We start from the raw sequence: 14,274 nt of genomic DNA, 5'->3' as shown, positions 1-14,274 counted from the left end.
GAACGTTGGACACCTGTGCAGGCACGTAGTACTACGTGATTTACATGTATGCCTTTAATTGGGCAGCAAAAGGCCTATTACAGCATTTAAAGGACTGCACAAGTAGTGGAGGGTGTTATAAGGCAATGGCGCACTGGAAAACAACTTGGAACGTCGAAGTCCATTGAGAGTGGAAGGACTAGACCCTTAGGAGCCTTCGCAGGCGCGTGGAACCAAGTAGTTTACGTGGAAGGTCTTTATGAAGCCGTAAAAGGGCATATAATATCGCATTTAGAGGTCTACAAACGTAGTTCGCGGTTTTATAAGGCAATGTCGCACTGGAAAACGACTTGCAACGTCGTAGTCCATTGAGAGTGAAAGGACTAGACCGTTGGGAACCTGCGCCGGTTCGTGAAACCACGTAATTCACGTGTAAGGCCTTTATAAGGAGGCAAAAGGCCGTATTGCAGCCTTTCGAGGACTGCTCAAGTAGTTGACGGTGTTATAAGGCAATGGTGCATAGGAAAACGATTTGGAAAATCCTAGTCCGTTCATATTGGAAGGACTAGACCGTTGGTGACCTTGGCAGGCACGTGGAATCACGTGATTCACCTGTAAAGCCTTAAATGGGCGGCAAAAGGCCGTATTACAGCCTTTAGAGGCCTGTACAAGTAGTTGAGGGTGTTATAAGGCAATGGCGCAGAAGAAAACGACTTGGGACGTCGTAGATCTTTGAGATTGAAAGAACTAGATCGTTGGCAACTTGCCAAGGCCCGTGGAACCACGCAATTTATGTGTAAAGCATTTATGAATACGTAAAAGGTCATATAACAGTCTTTAAAGTTCTTTAAACGTAGTTGTTGGTGTTATAAGACAATGGCGCACTGGAGAACGACTTGGGACATCCTAGTCCGTTGAGATTGGAAGGATTAGACCGTTGGAAGCCTTAGCAGGCGCGTGGAACTACGTTTTTTACGTGTAAGGCTTTTAGTAGGCCGTAAAATGTCATATAACAGCCTTTAAGAACTTGTAACTGTAATTGACGATGTTATAGGACAATGACGCACTGGAAAACGATTTGGGAGGTCGTAGTCCGTTGAGATTGGATGAACTAGACCGTTGGGTACCTGTGCAGGCGCGAGGAACCACGTAGTTTACATGTAAGGCTTTTATTAGGCCGTAAAAGGTCATATAAAAGCCTTTAAGAACTTGTAGCTGTAGTTGACGATGTTATAGGACAATGGCGCACTGCAAAACAATTTGGGAGGTCGTAGTCCGTTGAGATTGGATGCACTAGACCGTTGGGAACCTGTGCAGGCGCGAGGAACCATGTAGTTTACATGTAAGGCTATTATTATGCCGTAAAAGGTCATATAATACCCTTTAAAGGCCTGTAAACGAAGTTCACAGTGTTATAAGACAATTGCGCACTGGAAAACGACTTAGGACTACGAAGACCATTCAGAGTGGAGGGACTATTCTGTTGGAACTTGTGCAGGCACGTGGAATCACGTGATTTACGTGTAAGGCCCTTATTAGGCGGTAAAAGGCTACATCGCAGCCTTTAAGTGCCTGTAAGCGTAGCTGACGGTGTTGTAAACAGTGGCCCCCTGGAAAACGACTTGGAAGGCCGTAGTCCAATGAGAGTGGAAAAAATACTCTGTTGGAAACCTGCCCAGGCACGTGGAACGGCGTGATTTAAGTGTAAGGCCTTTATTAGGCCGTAAAAGGTCATATAACAGCCTTTAAAGGCTTGTAAACGTAGTTCACAGAGTTATAAGACAATGGCGCGCTGGAAAGTGACTTGGGACGACGTAGTCCAATGAGAATGGAAGGACTAGACCGTTGGGAACCTTTGCAGCCGCGTGGAAACTCGTGATTTATGTGTGAGGCCTTTATTAGGCGTACAAGGCCACATCACAGCCTTTAAAGGCCTGTAAATGGAGTTCACGGTGTTATAGGACAATGGCGCACTGGAAAACGACTTAGGACTACGTAGACCATTCAGAGTGGAGGGACTACTCTGTTGGAACTTGTGCAGGCACGTGGAACCACGTGATTTACGTGTAAGGCCCTTATTAGGCGGTAAAAGGCTACATCACAGCCTTTAAATGGCTCTAAACGTATTGATGGTGTTATAAGACAGTGGCGCCCTGGAAAACGACTTGAAAGGTCGTAGTCCAATGGGAGTGAAGCGAATATTCTGTTGGAAACCTGCGCAGGCACGTGGAATGGCGTGATTTATGTGTAAGGCCTTTATTAGGTCGTAAAAGTTCATATAACAGCCTTTAAAGACCTGTAAATGGAGTTCACGGTGTTATAAAGCATTGACGCAATGGAAAATGATTTCACACGTCGTAGTCCGTTGAGATTGGAAGGACTAGACAGTTGGAAACCTGCGCAGGCTCGTGGAACCACGTAGTGTGTGTGTAGGGTCTTTACGAGGCTGTAAAAGGACATGTAATAGTATTTAAAGGTCTGTAAACGTAGTTGTTGGTGTTATAAGACAATGGCGCATTGGAGAACGACTTGGGACATCCTAGTCCGTTGAGATTGGAAGGACTAGACCGTTGGAAACCTGCGGAGGCGCGAGGAACTATGTAGTTTACATGTAAGGCTTTTATTAGGCCGTAAAAGGTCATATAAAAGCCTTTAAAGGCCTGTAAACGAAGTTCACAGTGTTATAAGACAATGGCGCCCTGGAAAACGACTTGGAACGTCGTAGTCCAATGAGAGTGGAGCTGCTACTCTGTTGGAAACCTGCGCAGGCACGTGGAAGCACGTGATTTATGTGTACGGCTTTTATTAGGCGTAAAAGGCTATATCGTTGCCTTTAATTGCCTGTAAACGTAGTTGACGGTGTTATAGGACAATGGCGCACTGGAAAACGATTTGGGACATCCCAGTCCGTTGAGATTGGATTAACTAGACAGTTGGGAACATGTGCAGGCGCGAGGAACCATGTATTTTACATGTAAGGCTTTTATTAAGCGCAAAGGGCTACATCGCAGCCTTTAAATGCCTGTAAACGTAGTTGACGGTGTTATAGGACAATGGCGCACTGGAAAACGACTTGGGACGACGCAGTCTATTGAGAGTGGAAGGACTAGACCGTTGGAACCCTGCGCAGGCTCGTGGAACGGCGGGATTTATGTGTAAGGCCTTTATTAGGCCGTAAAAGGTCATATAACAGCCTTTAAAAGCCTGTAAATGGAGTTCACGGTGTTATTAAGCAAGGTTGCACTGGAAAACGACATTGAACGTCGTAGTCCATTGAGAGCGGAAAGACTAGACAGTTGGAAACCTGCGCAGGCACCTGGAACCACGTAATATACGTGTAAGGCCTTTCCTAGGGCGTAAAAGATCGTATTACAGCCTTTAGACGCCTGCACAAGTAGTAAAGGGTGTTATAAGGCATTGGCGCATTAGAAAAAGATTTGGGACGTCGTAGTCCTTTGAGATTGGAAGAGCTAGACCGTTGGCAACTTGAACAGACCCGTGAAACCACGTACTTTATGTGTAACGCCTTTATGATTCCGTAAAAGGTCATATAATAGCCTTTAAAGTTCTTTCAACGTAGTTGTTGGTGTTATAAGACAATGGCGCACTGGAGAACGACTTGGGACATCCTAGTCCGTTGAGATTGGAAGGACTAGACCGTTGGAAACCTGCGGAGGCGCGAGGAACTATGTAGTTTACATGTAAGGCTTTTATTAGGCCGTAAAAGGTCATATAAAAGCCTTTTAAGGCCTGTAAACGAAGTTCACAGTGTTATAGGACAATGGCGCACTGGAAAACGACTTGGCACGATGCAGTCTATTGAGAGTGGAAGGACTAGACCGTTGGAACCCTGCGCAGGCTCGTGGAACGGCGGGATTTATGTGTAAGGCCTTTATTAGGCCGTAAAAGGTCATATAACAGCCTTTAAAAGCCTGTAAATGGAGTTCACGGTGTTATTAAGCAATGGTGCACTGGAAGACGGCATGGAACGTCGTAGTCCACTGACAATGGAAAGACTAGACCGTTGGAAACCTGCGGAGGCACGTGGAACCACATAGTTTATGTGTAACCTTTATGATTTAGTAAAAGGTCATATAACAGCCTTTAAAGGCTTGTAAACGTAGTTCACAGTGTTATAAGACAATGACGCGCTGGAAAATGACTTGGGACATCCCAGTCCGTTGAGATTGGAAGGAGTAGACCGTTGGAAACCTGTGCAGGCACGTGGAACCACGTAGTTTATGTGTAAGGCCTTTATGATTCCGTAAAAGGTCATATAACAGCCTTTAAAGTTCTTTAAACGTAGTTGTTGGTGTTATAAGACAATGGCCCACTGGAGAATGACTTGGGACATCCTAGTCCGTTAGGATTGGAAGGACTAGACCGTTGGTAACCTGCGCAGGCGCGTGGAACCATGTAGTTTACATGTAGGTCTTTTATTACGCCGTAAAAATCATATAACAGCCCTTAAAGGCCTGTAAACGAAGTTCACAGTGTTATAAGACAATGGCGCACTGGAAAACGACTTAGGACGACGTAGACCATTTAGAGTGGAGGGACTACTCTGTTGGAACCTGTGCAGGCACGAGGAATCACGTAATATACGTGTAAGGACTTTCCTAGGGCGTAAAAGACCGTATTACAGCCTTTAGACGCCTGCACATGTAGTAAAGAGTGTTATAAGGCATTCGCGGATTAGAAAGAGACTTGGGACGTCGTAGTTCTTTGAAATTGGAAGAACTAGACCGTTGGCAACTTGCACAGACCCGTGGAACCACGTACTTTATGCGCAACGCCTTTATGATTCCGTAAAAGGTCATATAACAGCCTTTAAAGTTCTTTAAACGTAGTTGTTGGTGTTATAAGACAATGGCGCACTGGAAAACGATTTGGGAGGTCGTGGTCTGTTGAGATTGGATGAACTAGACCGTTGGGTACCTGTGCAGGCGCGAGGAACCACGTAGTTTACATGTAAGGCTTTTATTAGGCCGCAAAAGGTCATATAAAAGCCTTTAAGAACTTGTAACTCTAGTTGACGATGTTATAGGACAATGGCGCACTGCAAAACGATTTGGGAGGTCGTAGTCCTTTGAGATTGGATGGACTAGACCGTTGGGAACCTGTGCAGGCGCGAGGAACCATGTAGTTTACATGTAAGGCTTTTATTAGGCCGTAAAAGGTCATATAACAACCTTTAAAGGCCTGTAAACGGAGTTGTTGGTGTTATAAGACAATGGGGCACTGGAAAGCGACTTAGGACGACGTATTTCATTGAGAGTGGAAGGACTAGACCGTTGGGAACCTGCACGCGCACGTGGAACCAGCTGATTTGCGTGTAAGGCCTCTATTAGGCGGCAAAACACCGTATTGCAGACTTTAATTGCATGGAAACGGAGTTCACGGTGTTATAATGCAGTGTCGCAATGGAAAATGATTTAACACGTCGTAGTCCGTTGAGATTGGAAGGACTAGACCGTTGGGAACCTGCGCATGCACGTGGAATCACGTGATTTACGTGTAAGGCCTTAATTGGGTGGCAAAAGTCCGTATTACAGCCTTTAGCAGCATGTACAAGTAGTTCAAGGTTTCATAACGCCTTGGCACACTGGAAAATGACTTGGGACGGCGTAGTCTATTGTGAGTGGAAGGAATTTGGAACCAGCGCAGGCGGGTGGAGCCATGTAGTTTACGTTTAAGGCCTTTATGAGGCTGTAAAAGGTCATATAATAGAATTTAAAGGTCTGTAAATGTAGTTCACGGTGTTATAAGGAGGTGGCGCCATAGAAAACGATTTGTAACGTCGTAGTCCGTTGAGATAGCAAGGACTAGACCGTTGGGACCTTGCGCAGTCACTTGTAACCACGTGATTTGTAAGGCCTTAATTGTGCAGTAAAGGCCGTGTTACAGCGTTTAGAGGCCTGTATAAGTAGATGAAGGTATTATAAGGTCATGGAACACAGGAAAGCGACTTGGGACGAGGTAGCCATTGCAAGTGGAAAGACTAGACAATTGGAAACCTGCGCAGGCGCGTGGAACGACGTAGTTTACATGAAAGGCCTTTGTTAGGCCGTAAAAGTTCATATAACAGCCTTTAAAGGCCTGTAAACGCAGTTGACGATGTTATAGGAGAATGGCGCAATGGAAGATGACTTGGGACGACGTAGTCCATTGAGAGTGGAAGGACTAGACCGTTGGAAACCTGCGCAGTCACGTGGTACCACTTATTTTACGTGTAAGGCATCTATGAGGTTGTAAAAGGACATATAATAGCATTTAAAGGTCTGTAAATGTTGTTTACGGTGTTATTAAGCAATTGTGCACTGGAAGACGACATGGAACGTCGTAGTCCATTGAGAGCGGAAAGACTAGACCGTTGGAAACCTGCGCAGTCACGTGGAACCACGTAATATACGTGTAAGGCCTTTCCTAGGGCGTAAAAGACCGTAATACAGCCTTTAGACGCGTGCACAAGTAGTAAAGGGTGTTATAAGGCATTGGCGCATTAGAAAAAGACTTGGGACGTCGTAGTCCTTTGACATTGGAAGAACTAGACCGTTGGCAATTTGCACAGACCCGTGGAACCACGTACTTTATGTGTAAGGCCTTTATGATTTCGTAAAAGGTCATATAACAACCTTTAAAGTTCTTTAAACGTAGTTATTGGTGTTATAAGACAATGGCGCACTGAAAAACGACTTGGGACATCCCAGTCCGTTGAGATTGGATGGACTAGGCCGTCGGAAACCTTAGCAGGCGCGAGAAACTACGTAGTTTACGTGTAAGGCCTTTGTGTAGGCCGTAAAATGTCATATAACAGCCTTTAAGAACTTGTAACTGTAGTTGACGATGTTATAGGACAATGGCGCACTGGAAAACGATTTGGGAGGTCGTAGTCCGTTGAGATTGGATGGACTAGATCGTTGGGAACCTGGGCAGGCGCGAGGAACCATGTAGTTTAGATGTAAGGATTTTATTAGGCCGTAAAAGTTCATATAACAGCCTTTAAAGGCCTGTAAATGGAGTTCACGGTGTTATAAGGCAATGGTGGACTGGAAAACGACATTGAACGTCGTAGTCCATTGAGAGCGGAAAGACTAGACCCCAACGGTCTAGTCTTTCCGTGGAACCACGTAATATACATGTAAGGCCTTTGCTAGGGCGTAAAAGGCCGTATTACAGCCTTTAGTGGCCTGCACAAGTAGTTAAGAGTGTTATAAGGCATTGGCGCAATAGAAGACGACCTGGGATGTCGTAGTCCATAGAGAGTGGAAGAACTAGAGCGTTGGGTACCTGCGAAGGCACGCGGAGCCACCTGTTTTACGTGTAAATCGTCTACTAGGGCGTATGAGATCATGTAACAGCCCTTAAAGTTCTGTAAACGTAGTTTTTGGTGGTATAAGACAATGGTGCACTGCAACAAAACTTGGGCCGATGTTGTCCATTGAGACTGGCAGGACTAGAACGTTGGGAACCTGCGCAGGCTCGTGGAACCACGTAATATGCGTGCAAGGCCTTTAGTAGGCCGTAAAAAGTCATATAATAACTTTTATATGCCTGGAAACGTAGTTCACGGTGTTATGAAGCAATGGTGCACTGGAAAACGACTTAGGACGACAAACACCATTGAGAGTGGAGGTACTACTCCGTTGGGAACTTGTGCAGGCACGTGGAACCACGTTATTTATGTGTAAGGCCTTCATTACGCGGCAAAAGGCCGTATTACAGCCTTTAATTGCCTGTAAACGGAGTTCACGGTGTTATAAAGCAGTGGCGCAATAGAAAACGATTTGACACGTCGTAGGCCGTTGAGATTGGAAGGACTAAATCGTTGGGAAACTGCGCAGGCGCGTGGAACCACATGATTTACGTGAAAGGCCTTAATTGGGCGGCAGAAGGCCGTATTACAGCCTTTAGAGGCCTATACAAGTTGATGTAGGTTTTCTAAGGCCATGGCGCACCGGAAACCGACTTAGGACGACGTAGACCATTGAGATTGGAAGGACTACTCTGTTGGGAAACTGCGAAGGCACATGGAACCACGTGATTTACGTGAATGACCTTATATGCACCACAAAGGCCGTAATACGGACTTTAGAGGCCTGTACGCATACTTGCGGGTGTTATCAGTCCATGGCGACAACTTCGGGCGTCATAGTCCACTGAGAGTGGAAGGACTAGACCGTTGGAAAGCTGCGCAGGCAAGTGGGACCACGTAGTTTACGTGTAAGGCCTTTGTATTTCCGTAAAAGGTCATATAACAGCCTTTAAAGTTCTTCAAACGTAGTTGTTGATGTTATAAGACAATGACGCTCTGTAAAATAAGTTCAGACGCCGTAGTCCACTGAGAATGGAAGGACTAGACCGTTGAGAACCTGCGCAGGCACGTGGAACCACGTAGTTTACGTGTAAGCAAAAGGACATATAATAGCATTCAAATGTAGTTCACGGTTTTATAAGACAATCACGTGATTTACGTGTAAGGCCTTTATTAAGCGTAGAAGGCTATATCACAGCCTTTAATTGCCTGTAAACGTAGTTGACGGAGTTATAGGACAATGGCGCACTGGAAACAGCTTGGGACGACGTAGTCTATTGAGAGTGGAAGGACTAGACCGTTGGAAACCTGCACAGTCACGTGGAACTACGTAATTTACGTGTAAGGCCTTTAGTAGGCCGTATAATGTCATATAACAGCCTTTAAGAACTTGTAAATGTAGTTGACGGTGTTATATGACAAAGGCGCACTGGAAAACGACTTGGAACGACGTAGTCCGTTTCGAGCGGAAAGACCAGATCGTTGATAACCTGCACAGTCACGTGCAACCACGTAGTTTACGTGTAAGCAAAAGGACATATAATAGCATTTAAAGGTCTGTAAATGTAGTTCACGGTTTATAAGACTATGGCGCACTAGAAAACGACATGGAACGTCGTAGTCCCATGAGGGTGGAGCGACTACTCTGTTGGAAAACGACTTGGGACGTCCCAGTTCGTTGAGATTGGAAGGACCAGACCGTTGAAACCTGCGCAGGCTCGTAGAACCACGTGATTTACGTGTAAGGCTTTTATTAGGCGTAAAAAGGCTATATCATTGCCTTTAATTGCCTGCAAACGTAGTTGACGGTGTTATAGGACAATGCCGCGCTGGAAACTGACTTGGGACGACGTTGTCCAATTGGAATGAAAGGACTAGACAGTTGGAACCTTCGCAGGCGCGTGGAACCACGTAGTTTATGTGTAAGGCCTTTATGATTCCGTAAAAGGTCATATAACAGCCTTTAAAGTTCTTTAAACGTAGTTGTTGGTGTTATAAGACAATGGCCCACTGGAGAACGACTTGGGACATCCTAGTCCGTTAGGATTGGAAGGACTAGACCGTTGGGAACCTGCGCAGGCACGTGGAACCATGTAGTTTACATGTAGGTCTTTTATTACGCCGTAAAAGATCATATAAAAGCCCTTAAAGGCCTGTAAACGAAGTTCACAGTGTTATAAGACAATGGCGCACTGGAAAACGACTTAGGACGACGTAGACCATTTAGAGTGGAGGGACTACTCTGTTGGAACATGTGCAGGCACGAGGAATCACGTAATATACGTGTAAGGACTTTCCTAGGGCGTAAAAGACCGTATTACAGCCTTTAGACGCCTGCACAAGTAGTAAAGGGTGTTATAAGGCATTGGCGCATTAGAAAAAGATTTGGGACGTCGTAGTCCTTTGAGATTGGAAGAACTTGACCGTTGGCAACTTGCACAGACCCGTGCAACCACGTACTTTATGCGCAACTCCTTTATGATTCCGTAAAAGGTCATATAACAGCCTTTAAAGTTCTTTAAACGTAGTTGTTGGTGTTATAAGACAATGGCGCACTGGAGAACGACTTGGAAGGCCGTAGTCCAATGAGAGTGGAGAGAATACTCTGCTGGAAACCTGCCCAGGCACGTGGAACGGCGTGATTTAAGTGTAAGGCCTTTATTAGGCCGTAAAAGGTCATATAACAGCCTTTAAAGGCTTGTAAACGTAGTTCACAGTGTTATAAGACAATGGCGCCCTGGAAAACGACGTAGGACGACGTAGACCATTCAAAGTTGAGGGACTACTCTGTTGGAAACCTGCGCAGGCACGTGGAACCACGTAATTTAGGTGTAAGGCCTCTATGCGGCTGTAAAAGGACATATTATATCATTTAAAGGTCTGTAAATGTTGTTCACGGTGTTATTAAGCAATGGTGCACTGGAAGATGGCATGGAACGTCGTAGTCCATTGAGAGTGGAAAGACTAGACCGTTGAAAACCTGCGGAGGCACGTGGAACCCCGTAGTTTATGTGTAAGGCCTTTATGATTCCGTAAAAGGTCATATAACAGCCTTTAAAGGCCTGTAAACGAAGTTCACAGTGTTATAAGACAATGACGCCCTGGAAAACGACTTGGAACGTGTTAGTCCAATGAGAGTGGAGCTACTACTCTGTTGGAAACCTACGCAGGCACGTGGAAGCACGTGATTTATGTGTAAGGCTTTTATTAGGCGTAAAAGGTTATATCGTTGCCTTTAATTGCCTGTAAACGTAGTTGACGGTGTTATAGGACAATGGCGCACTGGAAAACGACTTGGGACGACGCAGTCTATTAAGAGTGGAAGGACTAGACCGTTGGAACCCTGCGCAGGCTCGTTGAACAGCGGGATTTATGTGTAAGGCCTTTATTAGGCCGTAAAAGGTCATATAACAGCTTTTAAAAGCCTGTAAATGGAGTTCACGGTGTTATTAAGCAATGGTGCACTGGAAGACGGCATGGAACGTCGTAGTCCACTGACAGTGGAAAGACTAGACCGTTGGAAACCTGCGGAGGCACATGGAACCATGTAGTTTATGTGTAATCTTTATGTTTCGGTAAACGGTCATATAACAGCCTTTAAAGTTCTTTAAACGTAGTTTTTGGTGTTATAAGACAATGGCGCACTGGAAAACGACTTGGGACATCCCAGTCCGTTGAGATTGGATGGAATAGACAGTTAGGAACCTGTGCAGGCGCGAGGAACCACGTAGTTTACATGTAAGGCTTTTTATTAGGCCGTAAAAGGTCATATAAAAGCCTTTAAGAACTTGTAACTGTAGTTGACGATGTTATAGGACAATGGCGCACTGCAAAACGATTTGGGAGGTCGTAGTCCGTTGAGATTGGATGGACTAGACCGTTGGGAACCTGTGCAGGCGCGAGGAACCATGTAGTTTACATGTAAGGCTTTTATTATGCCGTAAAAGGTCATATAAAATCCTTTAAAGGCCTGTAAACAAAGTTCACAGCGTTATAAGACAATGGCGCCCTGGAAAACGACTTGGAACGTCGTAGTCCAATGAGAGTGGAGCTGCTACTCTGTTGGAAACCTGCGCAGGCACGTGGAAGCACGTGATTTATGTGTAAGGCTTTTATTAGGCGTAAAAGGCTATATCGTTGCCTTTAATTGCCTGTAAACGTAGTTGACGGTGTTATAGGACAATGGCGAACTGGAAGATGACTTAGGACTACGTAGACCATTCAGAGTGGAGGGGCTACTCTGTTGGAATTTGTGCAGGCACGTGGAACCACGTGATTTACGTGTAAGGCCCTTATTAAGCGGTAAAAGGCTACATCGCAGCCTTTAAATGCCTGTAAACGTAGTTGACGGTGTTATAAGACAGTGGCGCCCTGGAAAACGACTTGGAAGGTCGTAGTTCAATGGGAGTGAAGCGAATACTCTGTTGGAAACCTGCGCAGGCACGTGGAATGGCGTGATTTATGTGAAAGGCCTTTATTAGGTCGTAAAAGTTCATATAACAGCCTTTAAAGGCCTGTAAATGGAGTTCACGGTGTTATAAAGCATTGACGCAATGGAAAATGATTTCACACGTCGTAGTCCGTTGAGATTGGAAGGACTAGACCGTTGGGAACTTGCGCAGGCGCCTGGAACCATGTAGTTTACATGTAGGTCTTTTATTACGCCGTAAAAGATCATATAACAGCCCTTAAAGGCCTGTAAACGAAGTTCACAGTGTTATAAGACAATGGCGCATTGGAAAACGACTTAGGACGACGTAGACCATTTAGAGTGGAGGGACTACTCTGTTGGAACCTGTGCAGGCACGAGGAATCACCTAATATACGTGTAAGGACTTTCCTAGGGCGTAAAAGACCGTATTACAGCCTTTAGACGCCTGCACATGTAGTAAAGGGTGTTATAAGGCATTCGCGGATTAGAAAGAGACTTGGGACGTCGTAGTTCTTTGACATTGGAAGAAATAGACCGTTGGCAACTTGCACAGACCCGTGGAACCACGTACTTTATGCGCAACTCCTTTATGATTCCGTAAAAGGTCATATAACAGCCTTCAAAATTCTTTAAACGTAGTAGTTGGTGTTATAAGACAATGGCGCACTGGAGAACGACTTGGGACATCCTAGTCCGTTGAGATCGGAAGGATTAGACCGTTGGAAGCCTTAGCAGGCGCGTGGAACTACGTTTTTTACGTGTAAGGCCTTTAGTAGGCCGTAAAATGTCATATAACAGCCTTTAAGAACTTGTAACTGTAATTGACGATGTTATAGGACAATGGCGCACTGGAAAACGATTTGGGAGGTCGTAGTCCGTTGAGATTGGATGAACTAGACAGTTGGGTACCTGTGCAGGCGCGAGGAACCACGTAGTTTACATGTAAGGCTTTTTATTAGGCCGTAAAAGGTCATATAAAAGCCTTTAAGAACTTGTAACTGTAGTTGACGATGTTATAGGACAATGGCGCACTGCAAAACGATTTGGGAGGTCGTAGTCCGTTGAGATTGGATGGACTAGACCGTTGGGAACCTGTGCAGGCGCGAGGAACCATGTAGTTTACATGTAAGGCTTTTATTATGCCGTAAAAGGTCATATAAAATCCTTTAAAGGCCTGTAAACGAAGTTCACAGCGTTATAAGACAATGGCGCCCTGGAAAACGACTTGGAACGTCGTAGTCCAATGAGAGTGGAGCTGCTACTCTGTTGGAAACCTGCGCAGGCACGTGGAAGCACGTGATTTATGTGTAAGGCTTTTATTAGGCGTAAAAGGCTATATCGTTGCCTTTAATTGCCTGTAAACGTAGTTGACGGTGTTATAGGACAATGGCGCACTGGAAAACGACTTGGGACGACGCAGTCTATTAAGAGTGGAAGGACTAGACCGTTGGAACCCTGCGCAGGCTCGTTGAACAGCGGGATTTATGTGTAAGGCCTTTATTAGGCCGTAAAAGGTCATATAACAGCCTTTAAAAGCCTGTAAATGGAGTTCACGGTGTTATTAAGCAATGGTGCACTGGAAGACGGCATGGAACGTCGTAGTCCACTGACAGTGGAAAGACTAGACCGTTGGAAACCTGCGGAGGCACATGGAACCATGTAGTTTATGTGTAATCTTTATGATTCGGTAAAAGGTCATATAACAGCCTTTAAAGTTCTTTTAACGTAGTTGCTGGTGTTATAAGACAATGGTGCACTGGAAAACGACTTGGGACTTCCCAGTCCGTTGAGATTGGATGGACTAGACAGTCGGGAACCTGTGCAGACGCGAGGAACCATGTAGTATACATGTAAGGCTTTTATTAGGCTGTAAAAGCTCAAATAACAGCCTTCAAAGGACTGTACACGAAGTTCACAGTGTTATAAGACAATGGCGCACTGGACAACGACTTAGGGCGACGCAGACCATTTAGAGTGGAGAGACTACTCTGTTGAAACCTGTGCAGGCACGTGGAACCACGTGACTTACGTGCAAGGCCTTTATTAGGCCGTAAAAGTTCATATAACTGCCTTTAAAGGCCTGTAAATGGAGTTCACGGTGTTATAAAGCATTGGCGCAATGGAAAATGATTTCACACGTCTTAGATTGTTGAGATTAGAAGGACTAGACAGTTGGAAACCTGCGCAGGCACGTGGAACCACGTAGTTTATGTGTAATCTTTATGATTCGGTAAAAGGTCATATAACAGCCTTTAAAGTTCTTTAAACGTAGTTTTTGGTGTTATAAGACAATGGCGCACTGGAAAACGACTTGGGACATCCCAGTCCGTTGAGATTGGATGGAATAGACAGTTAGGAACCTGTGCAGGCGCGAGGAACCATGTAGTTTACATGTAAGGCTTTTATTACGCCGTAAAAGGTCCTATAACAGCCTTTAAAGGCCTGTAAACGAAGTTCACAATGTTATAAGATAATGGCGCCCTGGAAAACGACTTGGAACGTGGTAGTCCAATGAGAGTGGAGCTACTACTCTGTTGGAAACCTGCGC

This window comes from Hydractinia symbiolongicarpus, chromosome 14, assembly GCF_029227915.1.
Source record: "Hydractinia symbiolongicarpus strain clone_291-10 chromosome 14, HSymV2.1, whole genome shotgun sequence".
Taxonomy (NCBI): Eukaryota; Metazoa; Cnidaria; class Hydrozoa; order Anthoathecata; family Hydractiniidae; genus Hydractinia; species Hydractinia symbiolongicarpus.
The sequence above is the reverse complement of the archived record's forward strand: the minus strand, read 5'-3'. Positions refer to the sequence as shown.